Source organism: Haemaphysalis longicornis, unplaced genomic scaffold (assembly GCF_048455015.1).
Source record: "Haemaphysalis longicornis isolate Haplotype H1 unplaced genomic scaffold, Haemaphysalis longicornis Haplotype H1 scaffold_6, whole genome shotgun sequence".
NCBI lineage: Eukaryota > Metazoa > Arthropoda > Arachnida > Ixodida > Ixodidae > Haemaphysalis > Haemaphysalis longicornis.
In genome coordinates, this window is record NW_027526407.1 from 126895884 (window position 1) to 126909422 (window position 13539).

Below are 13539 nucleotides of genomic sequence, written 5' to 3' on the forward strand. Positions count from 1 at the left end.
CGTCTGTAGATGGAATTGCAGATACAAGCGTCGGCTGCGTCCGTGCTGCGGTGACCATTTCCTCCGGTAACGTACTCCCTGACGCCTCTGTCTGGGTGCGTAACGCTGTGGGGCTCACTTTAGGTTTGTAACGCCACCAAAATGCTGTAGCTAGGAAGCACGTTCGCGGAAGAGCGCGGCCCCTTTACTTCCCGGCGCTTCCAACATATCACAAAATGCGCTAAGAAGCTTGGACAATAACCATATTGTGGCACACTACACATACATCTGGTCATCAGATATATATGTGTACATCAGGTTACGAGAGGTATGTGTATATATGGTGATCATTCTTGTCGACACAACCAGCGAAATGTACGCTGAACATTCTCAGCGGAACAATATTTGGTGTCGTATAACCTGCCCAAAATCATCAGCAACAGCTTATACAAAAGCGCTTCTTAACTATGTCTGTGCATTGTCATCATCATCGTCTTTTGGTGGTTGTCTAGGTTTCAGCACTACCATGAACCTAGTTGCTGACCTAAATGTTCAGATTTTCTTTCTTCGCAACTAAACGTGAGTTATAATCAGCGCTTTGTTCATCCTACTCAGACTTGTTCGTAGTATCTCAAGTACACAATGTAAGGATGCTTGCGAGGTGTGTCGCCGAAAAATGGCCATATTTTGCAAAAGATCTCAAATGTAATAAACTTTCTTACGAGAAAATTTATGCAACGTCATACACGTTTTGTTACATTCGGACCTATGCTCTCAAAATTATATTACTTTGCCCTAATTAGGATAAGAGAATTCCCTCGTTAAGTTGTTTTTGGTCGGTTGTATGCTACCACGGCTCTGTATAAATATTCTTGTAGAAAACTCCCTAGAGCTGAATTTAGCAGACCCAAGGCAATACCTTTTTTCAGTTGAAAAAAAAAACCAGACCCGAAGAATAACTGATATTGTCCAGGTACATACTCCTTTGGTTCTTTCCTTGCTTACATAGTATGAACATAATGGGTGACCGTTTTTTATATGAATTAGCCGATTGTTTTACAAGGATTTGTGATTGCGTACAGAAAAACTCGTCAGAAGGTGTCACCCCCCTCAACAAAGTAACTATGCATTGCCTGGCGTACAATAAAATCTGACCATTTCTTGTGTATGGCATCTTTCAATAAACAGCTCAAACACGTTGATGACTTTTTTGTATTTTCATGCTACCTCGGCAGGAAGCAGAAACAACTATTTGGTGGCCTGTCGATGGAAAGGATAAACTGCTCCACGTCATTGATCTGCCAAGCCACCTTCGAACTTTTACAGATAACTGAAATTTGTGGCTACAATTCTTTATCAGTTTGCGAAAGTTCCTCACATAAATGTAAATGATCGGCTGTGAAGCCATAATTTTAATTATAGGGATCACTTCACATTATCTAGCAATACACTGCAAGGTGGTTTGCAACATTCACACTACACCTGAAAACTATTTGAACACTGCACCTCCAATATTTTTCTGTGGGAAAACACTTGCAATGAGCGAAACTGCCGCTAATCAATTCTTGAAGCCTATACTTACAACACGTAGGAGCTGATAGCCTCAGCCACAACAGAAAGACTGCAGTAATTGTCTCCTAGAAAAATGCCTGCATTTCAATTTTGTCTATGCACTTAATGAGTGCAAAACCGCAAGAGCAAATTCGAAATTTTAAACTGTTGCACTCAGTGCCTAAATTGTCACTTTGGTGCGAAAGCAAGCGCATTATTCACTTTATTTAAAGTCCCAAAATAAAATTTTGTGTTCTTTGGTGCCCTCAAGCTCCCATGCTTCAATTATCAAATATCGTGTTTGATATCCTACGAAACCTTTACTCAAAGTTTTCTTTCACATCCAAGGCAATCAGCGCCTATACTATGTCAGTGGTAATCTCAGTGACCGATTCCTTCTAAAGCAATGTTTCCTCAAGGAAGAAAGTAATAATGCAAAGGGGAACACTGTGTTATTCTTAAGTGTCCGGAGAGAATTCCCAATCCAAAACGTTCAGCCAGCTTGAGCATCAGCTTGAGCTTTATTACTCAACTTGATCACACAACTGCACACAGGAATTGTGCTTCTATTTGTTTTCACAGACATGCCATTGTTGCTAAATATAGGTGAATTCCGAATTCTTTTATTCTTAATGATTAAGTGGATTACTGCATGTATTTGCACCAAAAGGACGTAGCTAATTTAACAACTTATATATTACAACTATAACTTTCTTGCAGATAAGAACCGAGAATGTTTCAAAAGGTTCGATTGGCAGTCACGTGGGGTTTTTATAGTGAGAAATTAAGTCCCCCTAATGCATAATGCCGGTTTTAATTATGCGCACCAGGAGCCATGAGTCAGTTTTAGTTTGAAGGTTCTCGCATTTAGCTACGTATTGATTGTGAATGAGCTCGGTCGGAATAGCAAAATTCAATAGTTTTGTTTTTTAGACATGGTTGCATGGATATAAGGAGTGCTAAAAAGTAAAACAAGTCTTGAAAATCCTGAAATCAATCCCGCCCAAAGTACAGTAACTTGCATTCCTACCAAGGCTATTCCCACTGAAAAAAGCCTTGCCAAACTTTTATTTGCTGTACCGCCGATATCTAAAACATTTTAAAATTGATGGCTTTCTGTCTACTTTTTAACAAGAATATGCTCTTTGGGGTGATCATTATACGCTAACGTTTTACATATGCAGTGAAAGAGTGAGTGTGATGCACATTTATGTAAAACATAAACAAGGCATGCAAACCTGAATCTTCTCTGCTCATCCCTTCTAATAAACTTTGCTAAAACCCCGGTCTTGTTATAAATTTATGTATTGTTTTCAATCACCACTTGCCTCTTAAACGCCAAGAGGCCATTACGTGATTAATATAAACATGAATATGCACTCCGATATAAAATGTTTTATTCTAGAGTGTTTCGAACGCTGGCAAGGGTGCAATTTGCGAAGTCATCGGCCTCTTTCGTTGACTCTATATTATTTATCACAAGTTAAACTTTTCCATTCTTCAAGGCAGAACTGCGTGGCACTGTAAAACAATATTGGCCGTTTGGTCAATAATCAGAGCCAGAGTATTTGTTCGAAACGTTTTTGAAAGCACGCACAGCACACTAAGCTTTGCTGATGTTTGTATGCACATCATTTTTATTTTAAAACCTTGCCGCTTTTTTAAATAGCGTGTTGGTCGATTTAAAATTTCGGTATTTGATGCATGTATTGTTTCTAACAGGCTTTAAATCCGCAAAAATTTAAAAAACGCACAATCTTTAGTTAGTATATACTGAGACGTACCCCACGCACGCAAAAAAAAATAAGGAAGAAGCGGTATTTTGGAGCAAAAGAAACAATTAAGAGAAACTTTTTAGTTCAAAGCTAAGCTTCAGAACTTTGTTAAGGAAGCAAACTCTGAAAGGAAGAAGGCTATGTTTTGACATGCGTGCTTTTTAAAACGCCGCACATATCAACAGTTGTATTACACTGACGAGGTTTATTGCTTGAAATTTCATGACTTCGGCACGATAACGTACTGTGTATCTCCGAACATATGTGTTTTATTTTTTTGTCAATTCACTATTCTTCAGAATTGCACATACTGATTTAGCTGTAATCTCAATAACGCTAAGGAAAGGCATCATTAAAGTCTTTCTGCCGTAGACGAATTTTGGCTGCGACAATTATCCAAGAAGATGAGTGCAAGGTGTCAAATTTGCATGAAATTAAGAACAACTAATACCAGACGAAGACATAGAAAAAGCTGTATTACACCTCCGTAAGCGCTATTTAAAAACGTTGTTTGAGGTGGTTTGAGAGCGGTTACCTGCCGACATAAAGCACGCCTCCTACAATTACAATTATTTAAATTTACCACAATAATTATATCCACTTCTAGACACCTCACTTTTAAACAACAGTTGAGCAATGGTAGACCAGTCTACCACCATTTGACGCACATTGATGGGCTCACATAAAATAAGGTGGACAACCTGGTCACAGGCCTTCAAAGCTGTCCTAACAAATGTTTCTGCGCTTAAAAACACCTGGATAAAGCCCAGGTAATTTTGGGTGACACAAATATCTAACTGACATTTTTTGTGTAAAAAATGGCAGTTTTGTAGCTCTTCTGGCATTTGTTGAACGACTTGTCTTCAATTTTGTTGTGGACTTTTAGAATAGTAAAGAAAGAGCCATTAAGAAGGAGGAACCCCACTTTGAGCGATTCTTGTGATCTTTGGTAAAGTTTGCTTTTGTTAAGTTTTACTCTCATCAGAATATTTGGGGTAGATTGCCATATCGCCTTTTACACCACGTTAGTACAAAGACGTCCCAGCCATAATCAGCAACCATGCCCCCTATTTTGGGGCTACTCCCCAAGGAAGTGGTGAAGTAAAGTGGCTAGATGAGAGGGCAGAAAACACACCCGCACGCACGCACTCACACACACACATATAGGTGTATATATAAATATATATATATATAAATATATATATATATATAGTAAGGAAATGAGGAGCTCGCTGAGGAAATACAGAAAGATAGGTCAGCAGTCTACAACGCCAAAGGAGGCATAGGGGTGTGGTTAAGCTCTTATCTTTCTCACTACGGGTAATTAGGTAAACATTTTTTTTAATTATACAGAAGAAAGAAAGAAAGAAAAACACGCGTCCAGAGTGGGGACCGAACCCACGCCTTTCGATTACATGTCGAATGTTTTACCAATTCCGAATGCCTTACCAATGCCTTACCAATTACCGAATTGGTAAGGCATTCGACATGTAATCGAAAGGCGTGGGTTCGGTCCCCACTCTGGACGCGTGTTTTTCTTTCTTTCTTTCTTCTGTATAATTAAAAAAAAGTTTACTTAATTAACCGTAGTGATAAAGAAAAGAGCCTAACCACACCCCTATGCCTCCTTTGGCGTTGTAGACTGCTAACCTATCTTTCTGTATATATATATATATATATTATAAGCGCTGTCTTCACATTGATTGCTTGACTGGTCATTCACCCTATTGTGTCCAAACACAGTATCATCAGCATCGCCTCGCCCACGCATCGTTTGGTGTCATCATCGTATCGCTGGGGCTCACGCGATCGTAATCATCATCGGATTTCGCTGGTTCTGCTGGCTGCTGAGTAACGACCGCCGGAGTAAACACCGCCCTGCATTAGGCCTGCTTTCCTGCATCCCTCTCGCAATATAAATATATATATATATATATATATATATATATATATATATATATATATATATATATATATATATGTTTATTTATATTGCCTGGAAACGTAAAAACTCACTTTGGGCGCGAGAAAATGGGGTACGTGAAGACCGAGACACACCAGAAAAACAGAAAACACACGGTTTACGGACGTTTCAGGAAAAGGACGTTCCTTCTCCATGAAACAGAATAAGTTGGTTCAGGGTTATATATAAAAAAAATGTAGCAAGGTCGAAGACAGGGTAAGGGAATTGAGAGCTTGTGCAAGGAGATCATGGTTGGTAGGCAGCGGAAAAATAAAAGAAAACCGGAAATCAACCCATTCTTGACTCAATGGAAGTCATCTTGCTGACACATCACTAAAATTTTATTTTTTCTGCTTTCTCGTGTGTGTATATATATATATATATATATATATGTATATATATATATATATATATATATATATATATATATACATATATATATATATATATATATATATATATATATATATATATATATATATATATATATATATATATAAATATTGATAAGGGTTGGCAGTCAAGAAAACCTCGGAAAGCAAAGGGAAAGGGGAGGATGTGGTAGGTGATTGAAACAGATAGAGAATTTCAAAGAAGAAAGCGGGGAAAAAATGCCCGCCTGGTGGGATCCGAACCCACGACTTCCAGAATACCGGTCTAGTGCGATAACCACAACGCTACCGGCGGGGAGATTTTTCCGCACGCTTTCTGAGGTATTTATGTCAATGTAATTTTTTCCTGTGGTTGGGGGTGGTAGTCAGCGCGACTCCGAATTCTCGGCTTGAAGGGGACCTTTTCTTTAATAACCGGGCCGTGCCTCGAGTGCCTACGGCGGGTCGAGAGTGGTCCACCAGCGTTGAACCGTCTTAAGCTCCCTATGGCACCAAGACTGCCATAACAGAGGCCCTCGCTATACATGTAGCGAATAAGAATCGGAAATGAGGGGGTCATAAAAATAACACAGAGATAAGTGTTGACAGCCAACAAAACCTCGGAAAGCAAAGGGGAGGTTGTGGTAGGTCATTGAAACAGATAAAGAATTTGTAAAGAAAGGAAAAAGCGGAGAAAAAATGCCCGCCTGGTGGTTCCGAACCCATGACCTCCAGAATACCGGTCTGGTGCGATAACCACTACGCTACCGGCGGAGCGATTTTTCCGCCCGCTTTCTGGGGAATTTGTGTCAATGTAATTTTTTCCCTTGCTTGGGGGTGGTAGCCAGCCCAACTTTGACTTCTCGGAGTGAAGGGGACCTTTTTGTAATTCCCCCGCAGTGACTCGAGTGTCTGCGACTTGTCGAGAGTGGTCAACCAGCGTTGAACCGTCTCAAGCTCTCTATGGCACCAAGACTGCCATAACAGAGGCCCTCGCTATGCATGTAGCGAATCAGAATAGGAAATGAGGGGGTCATAGAAATAACACAGAGATAAGGGTTGACAGCCAAGAAAACCTCGGAAAGCAAAGTGGGGGTTGTGGTAGGTCATTTAAACAGATAAAGAATTTGTAAAGAAAGAAAGAAAGCGGAGAAAAAATGCCCGCCTGGTGGGATCTGAACCCACGACCTGCAGAATACCGGTATGGTGCGATAACCACTACGCTACCGGCGGGGCGATTATTCAGCCCGCTTTATGGGGTATTTATGTCAATATAATTTTTTCCCTTGCTTGGGGGTGGTAGCCAGCCCAACTCTGACTTCTCGGAGTGAAGGGGACCTTCTTGTTAATTCCCGCGCAGTGACACGAGTGTCTGCGACTTGTCGAGATTGGTCAACCAGCGTTGAAACGTCTCAAGCTCCCTATGGCATGAAGACTGCCATAAGAGAGGACCTCGCTTTGCATGTAGCGAATCAGAAGAGGAAATGAGGGGCTCATAAAAATAACACAGAAATAAGGGTTGGCAGCCTAGAAAACCTCGGAAAGCAAAGGGGAGGTTGTGGTAGGTCATTGAAACAGATAAAGAGTTTGGAAAGAAAGGAAGTGGAGAAAAAATGCTCGCCAGGTGGGATCCGAACCCACGACCTCCAGAATTCCGGTCTGGTGCGATAACCACTACGCTACCGGCGGGGCGATTTCCCCCCCGCTTTCTGGGGTATTTATGTCAATGTAATTTTTTCCTTTGCTTGGGGGTGGTATCCAGCGCCACTCTGACTTCTCGGGGTGAAGGGGACCTTCTTGTTAATCCCAGCGACGTTACTCGAGTGTCTGCGGCTTGTCGAGAGTGGTCAACCAGCGTTGAACCCTCTTAAGCTCCCTATAGCACCATGACTGCCATAACAGAGGCCCTCGCTATGCATGTAGCAAATCAGAATATGAAATGACGGGCTCATAGAAATAACACAGATATAAGGGTTGGCAGCCAAGAAAACCTCGGAAAGCAAAGAGGAGGCTGTGGTATGTCATTGAAACAGATAAAGAATTTGGAAAGTAAGAAAGAAAGCGTAGAAAAAATTCCCGCCAGGTTGGATCCGAACCCACGAACTCCAGAATACCGGTCTGCTGCGATAACCACTACGCTACGGTGGGGCGATTTTCCCGCCCACTTTCTGGAGTATTTATGTCAATGTGATTTTTTCCCTTGCTTGGGGGTGGTAGCCAGCCCAACTCTGACTTCTCGGGGTGAAGGGGACCTTCTTGTTAATCCCAGCGACGTTACTCGATTGTCTGCGACTTGTCGAGAGGGGTCAACCAGCGTTGAACCCTCTTAAGCTCCCTATGGAACCAAGACTGCCATAACAGAGGCCCTCGCTATGCTACTAGCGAATCAGAATAGGAAATGAGGGGCTCGTAGAAATAACACAGAAATCAGGCTTGGCCGCCAAGAAAGCCTCGGAAAGCAAAGGGGATGTTGTGGTAGGTCATTGAAACAGATAGGAAAGGAAAGGATGACTTTTTTATAGGAGGAGGCCAATAGGCCCTGGTGTGGGACACGGGGAAAAGGGGAGGGGAAGATTGTTCATATAAAGTCTGCACTGCACTGTGAGCGTTCACTTAGCACGATATGCACAGGTGAAGTTGTGACGAGGGCACTCTAATACGACCATGATTGGGGTATCCAAAAGGAGCCGTTCAGGAGCCACAAGGCGTGTGTTTGGGGGTACATCTAGAGAGAGGGTGAACGATCCGCCATCATACTACTTTATAGAGACCTGTTTTGAGACCGCATTCTGTAATTTTCTGTAAAAAATTTGTAAAGAAGGAAAGAAAGCGGAGAAAAAATGCCCGCCTGGTGGGATCCGAGCCCACGACCTCCAGAATACCGGTCTGGTGCGATAACCACTACGCTACCAGAGGGGCGATTTTTGCGCACGCTTTCTGGGGTATTTATGTCAATGTAATTTTTTCCCTTGCTTGGGGGTGGTAGCAACCGCCACTCTGACTTATCGGGGTTAAGGGGACCTTCTGGTTAATCTCCGCGCCGTGAATCGAGTGTCCGCGACTTGTCGAGAGTGGTCCACCAGTGTTGAACCGTCTTAAGCTCCCTATGGCACCAAGACTGCCATAACAGAGGCCCTCGGTATGCATGTAGCGAATCAGAATCGGAAATGAGGGGGTCATAGAAATAACACAGAGATAAGGGTTGACAGCCAAGAAAACTTCGCAAAGAAAGGGGAGCTTGTGGTAGGTCATTGAAACAGATAAAGAATTTGTAAAGAAAGAAAGAAAGCGGAGAAAAACTGCCCGCCAGGTGGGATCCGAACCCACGACCTCCAGAATACCGGTCTGGTGCGATAACCACTACGCTACCGGCGGGGCGATTTTTCCGCCCGCTTTCTGGGGTATTTATGTCAATGTAATTTTTTCCCTTGCTTGGGGGTGGTAGCCAGCCCAACTCTGACTTCTCGGAGTGAAGGGGACCTTCTTCTTAATTCCCGCGCAGTGACTCGAGTGTCTGCGACTTGTCGAGATTGGTCAACCAGCGTTGATCAGTCTCAAGCTCCCTATGGCACCAAGACTGCCATAACAGAGGACCTCGCTTTGCATGTAGCGAATCAGAATAGGAAATGAGGGGCTCATAGAAATAACACAGAAATAAGTGTTGACCACCAAGAAAACCTCGGAAAGCAAAGGGGAGGTTGTGGTAGGTCATTGAAACAGATAAAGAATTTGGAAAGAAAGAAAGAAAGCGGAGAAAAAATGCCCGCCAGGTGGGATCCGAACCCACGACCTCCAGAATACCGGTCCGGTGTGATAACCACTACGCTACCGCAGGGCGATTTTCCCCCCCGCTTTCTGGGTATTTATGTCAATGTATTTTTTCCTTTGCTTGGGGGTGATAGCCAGCGCCACTATGACTTCTCGGGCTGAAGAGGACCTTCTTGTTAATCCCCTCCCCGTGAATCGAGTGTCTGCGACTTATCGAGAGTGGTCAACCAGCGTTGAACCGTCTTAAGCTCCCTATGGCACCAAGACTGCCATAAATGAGGCCCTCGCTCTTCATGTAGCGAATCAGAATAGGAAATGAGGTTCTCATAGAAATAATACAGAAATAAGGGTTAACAGCCAAGAAAACCTCGGAAAGCAAAAAGGAGGTTGTGGTTGGCCATTGAAACAGATAAAGAATTTGGAAAGAAATAAAGCGGAGAAAAAATGCCCGCCAGGTGGGATCCGAACCCACGACCTCCAGAATTCCGGTCTGGTGCGATAACCACTACGCTACCGGCGGGGCGATTTCCCCCCCGCTTTCTGGGGTATTTATGTCAATGTAATTTTTTCCTTTGCTTGGGGGTGGTATCCAGCGCCACTCTGACTTCTCGGGGTGAAGGGGACCTTCTTGTTAATCCCAGCGACGTTACTCGAGTGTCTGCGGCTTGTCGAGAGTGGTCAACCAGCGTTGAACCCTCTTAAGCTCCCAATAGCACCATGACTGCCATAACAGAGGCCCTCGCTATGCATGTAGCAAATCAGAATATGAAATGACGGGCTCATACAAATAACACAGATATAAGGGTTGGCAGCCAAGAAAACCTCGGAAAGCAAAGAGGAGGCTGTGGTATGTCATTGAAACAGATAAAGAATTTGGAAAGTAAGAAAGAAAGCGTAGAAAAAATTCCCGCCAGGTTGGATCCGAACCCACGACCTCCAGAATACCGGTCTGCTGCGATAACCACTACGCTACGGTGGGGCGATTTTCCCGCCCACTTTCTGGAGTATTTATGTCAATGTGATTTTTTCCCTTGCTTGGGGGTGGTAGCCAGCCCAACTCTGACTTCTCGGGGTGAAGGGGACCTTCTTGTTAATCCCAGCGACGTTACTTGATTGTCTGCGACTTGTCGAGAGGGGTCAACCAGCGTTGAACCCTCTTAAGCTCCCTATGGAACCAAGACTGCCATAACAGAGGCCCTCGCTATGCTAGTAGCGAATCAGAATAGGAAATGAGGGGCTCGTAGAAATAACACAGAAATCAGGCTTGGCCGCCAAGAAAGCCTCGGAAAGCAAAGGGGAGGTTGTGGTAGGTCATTGAAACAGATAGGAAAGGAAAGGATGACTTTTTTATAGGAGGAGGCCAATAGGCCCTGGTGTGGGACACGGGGAAAAGGGGAGGGGAAGATTGTTCATATAAAGTCTGCACTGCACTGTGAGCGTTCACTTAGCACGATATGCACAGGTGAAGTTGTGACGAGGGCACTCTAATACGACCATGATTGGGGTATCCAAAAGGAGCCGTTCAGGAGCCACAAGGCGTGTGTTTGGGGGTACATCTAGAGAGAGGGTGAACGATCCGCCATCATACTACTTTATAGAGACCTGTTTTGAGACCGCATTCTGTAATTTTCTGTAAAAAATTTGTAAAGAAGGAAAGAAAGCGGAGAAAAAATGCCCGCCTGGTGGGATCCGAGCCCACGACCTCCAGAATACCGGTCTGGTGCGATAACCACTACGCTACCAGAGGGGCGATTTTTGCGCACGCTTTCTGGGGTATTTATGTCAATGTAATTTTTTCCCTTGCTTGGGGGTGGTAGCAACCGCCACTCTGACTTATCGGGGTTAAGGGGACCTTCTGGTTAATCTCCGCGCCGTGAATCGAGTGTCCGCGACTTGTCGAGAGTGGTCCACCAGTGTTGAACCGTCTTAAGCTCCCTATGGCACCAAGACTGCCATAACAGAGGCCCTCGGTATGCATGTAGCGAATCAGAATCGGAAATGAGGGGGTCATAGAAATAACACAGAGATAAGGGTTGACAGCCAAGAAAACTTCGCAAAGAAAGGGGAGCTTGTGGTAGGTCATTGAAACAGATAAAGAATTTGTAAAGAAAGAAAGAAAGCGGAGAAAAACTGCCCGCCAGGTGGGATCCGAACCCACGACCTCCAGAATACCGGTCTGGTGCGATAACCACTACGCTACCGGCGGGGCGATTTTTCCGCCCGCTTTCTGGGGTATTTATGTCAATGTAATTTTTTCCCTTGCTTGGGGGTGGTAGCCAGCCCAACTCTGACTTCTCGGAGTGAAGGGGACCTTCTTCTTAATTCCCGCGCAGTGACTCGAGTGTCTGCGACTTGTCGAGATTGGTCAACCAGCGTTGATCAGTCTCAAGCTCCCTATGGCACCAAGACTGCCATAACAGAGGACCTCGCTTTGCATGTAGCGAATCAGAATAGGAAATGAGGGGCTCATAGAAATAACACAGAAATAAGTGTTGACCACCAAGAAAACCTCGGAAAGCAAAGGGGAGGTTGTGGTAGGTCATTGAAACAGATAAAGAATTTGGAAAGAAAGAAAGAAAGAAAGCGGAGAAAAAATGCCCGCCAGGTGGGATCCGAACCCACGACCTCCAGAATACCGGTCCGGTGTGATAACCACTACGCTACCGCAGGGCGATTTTCCCCCCCGCTTTCTGGGTATTTATGTCAATGTATTTTTTCCTTTGCTTGGGGGTGATAGCCAGCGCCACTATGACTTCTCGGGCTGAAGAGGACCTTCTTGTTAATCCCCTCCCCGTGAATCGAGTGTCTGCGACTTATCGAGAGTGGTCAACCAGCGTTGAACCGTCTTAAGCTCCCTATGGCACCAAGACTGCCATAAATGAGGCCCTCGCTCTTCATGTAGCGAATCAGAATAGGAAATGAGGTTCTCATAGAAATAATACAGAAATAAGGGTTAACAGCCAAGAAAACCTCGGAAAGCAAAAAGGAGGTTGTGGTTGGCCATTGAAACAGATAAAGAATTTGGAAAGAAATAAAGCGGAGAAAAAATGCCCGCCAGGTGGGATCCGATCCCACGACCTCCAGAATTCCGGTCTGGTGCGATAACCACTACGCTACCGGCGGGGCGATTTCCCCCCGCTTTCTGGGGTATTTATGTCAATGTAATTTTTTCCTTTGCTTGGGGGTGGTATCCAGCGCCACTCTGACTTCTCGGGGTGAAGGGGACCTTCTTGTTAATCCCAGCTACGTTACTCGATTGTCTGCGACTTGTCGAGAGTTGTCAACCAGCGTTGAACCCTCTTAAGCTCCCTATGGCACCAAGACTGCAATAACAAAGGCCCTCGCTATGCATGTAGCAAATCAGAATATGAAATGACGGGCTCGTTAGAATAACACAGATATAAAGGTTGGCAGCCAAGAAAACCTCGGAAAGCAAAGGGGAGGTTGTGGTATGTCATTGAAACAGATAAGTAATTTGGAAAGAAAGAAAAAAAGCGAAGAAAAAATGCCCGCCAAGTGGGATCCGAACCTACGACCTCCAGAATACGGGTCTGGTGCGAAAACCACTACGCTACCGGCGGAGCGAGTTCTCCGCCCCCCCCGCTTTCTGGGGTATTTAAGTCAATGTAATTTTTTCCTTTGCTTGGGAGTGGTAGCCAGCGCCACTCTGACTTCTCGGTGTGAAGAGGACCGTCTTGTTAATCCCCGCGCCGTGGATCGAGTGTCTGCGACTTGTCGATAGTGGTCAACGAGCGTTGAACCCTCTTAAGCTCCCTATGGCACCAAGACTGCCATAACAGAGGCCCTCGCTATGCATGTAGCAAATCAGAATATGAAATGACGGGCTCGCAGAAATAACACAGATATAAGGGTTGGCAGCCAAGATAACCTCGGAAAGCAAAGGGGACGTTGTGGTAAGTCATTGAAACAGATAAAGGATTTGTAAAGAAAGAAAGTGGATAAAAAATACCTGCCGGGTGGGATCTGAACCCACGCCCTCCAGAATACCGGTCTGGTGCGATGACCACTAAGCTACTGGCGGGGCGACTTTCCTCTCCACTTTCTGGGGTATTTACGTTCAGGTATTTTTGTATCCTGTGCTTGGGCTGGTAGCCAGCGCCACTCGGACTAC

General features: G+C 44.5%; 3 non-coding genes across 3 annotated transcripts; all 3 read right to left on the reverse strand.

Moving 5' to 3' along the window:
• Positions 1 to 7255: 7255 nt before the first annotated feature.
• Trnas-gga (transfer RNA serine (anticodon GGA)) lies at positions 7256 to 7328 on the reverse strand. The gene has a single exon. It is a non-coding gene; the product is annotated as a tRNA-Ser (tRNA).
• Positions 7329 to 9854: 2526 nt separating this feature from the next.
• Trnas-gga (transfer RNA serine (anticodon GGA)) lies at positions 9855 to 9927 on the reverse strand. The gene has a single exon. It is a non-coding gene; the product is annotated as a tRNA-Ser (tRNA).
• Positions 9928 to 12457: 2530 nt separating this feature from the next.
• Positions 12458 to 12530, reverse strand: Trnas-gga (transfer RNA serine (anticodon GGA)). Its single transcript has one exon. It is a non-coding gene; the product is annotated as a tRNA-Ser (tRNA).
• Positions 12531 to 13539: the final 1009 nt, after the last annotated feature.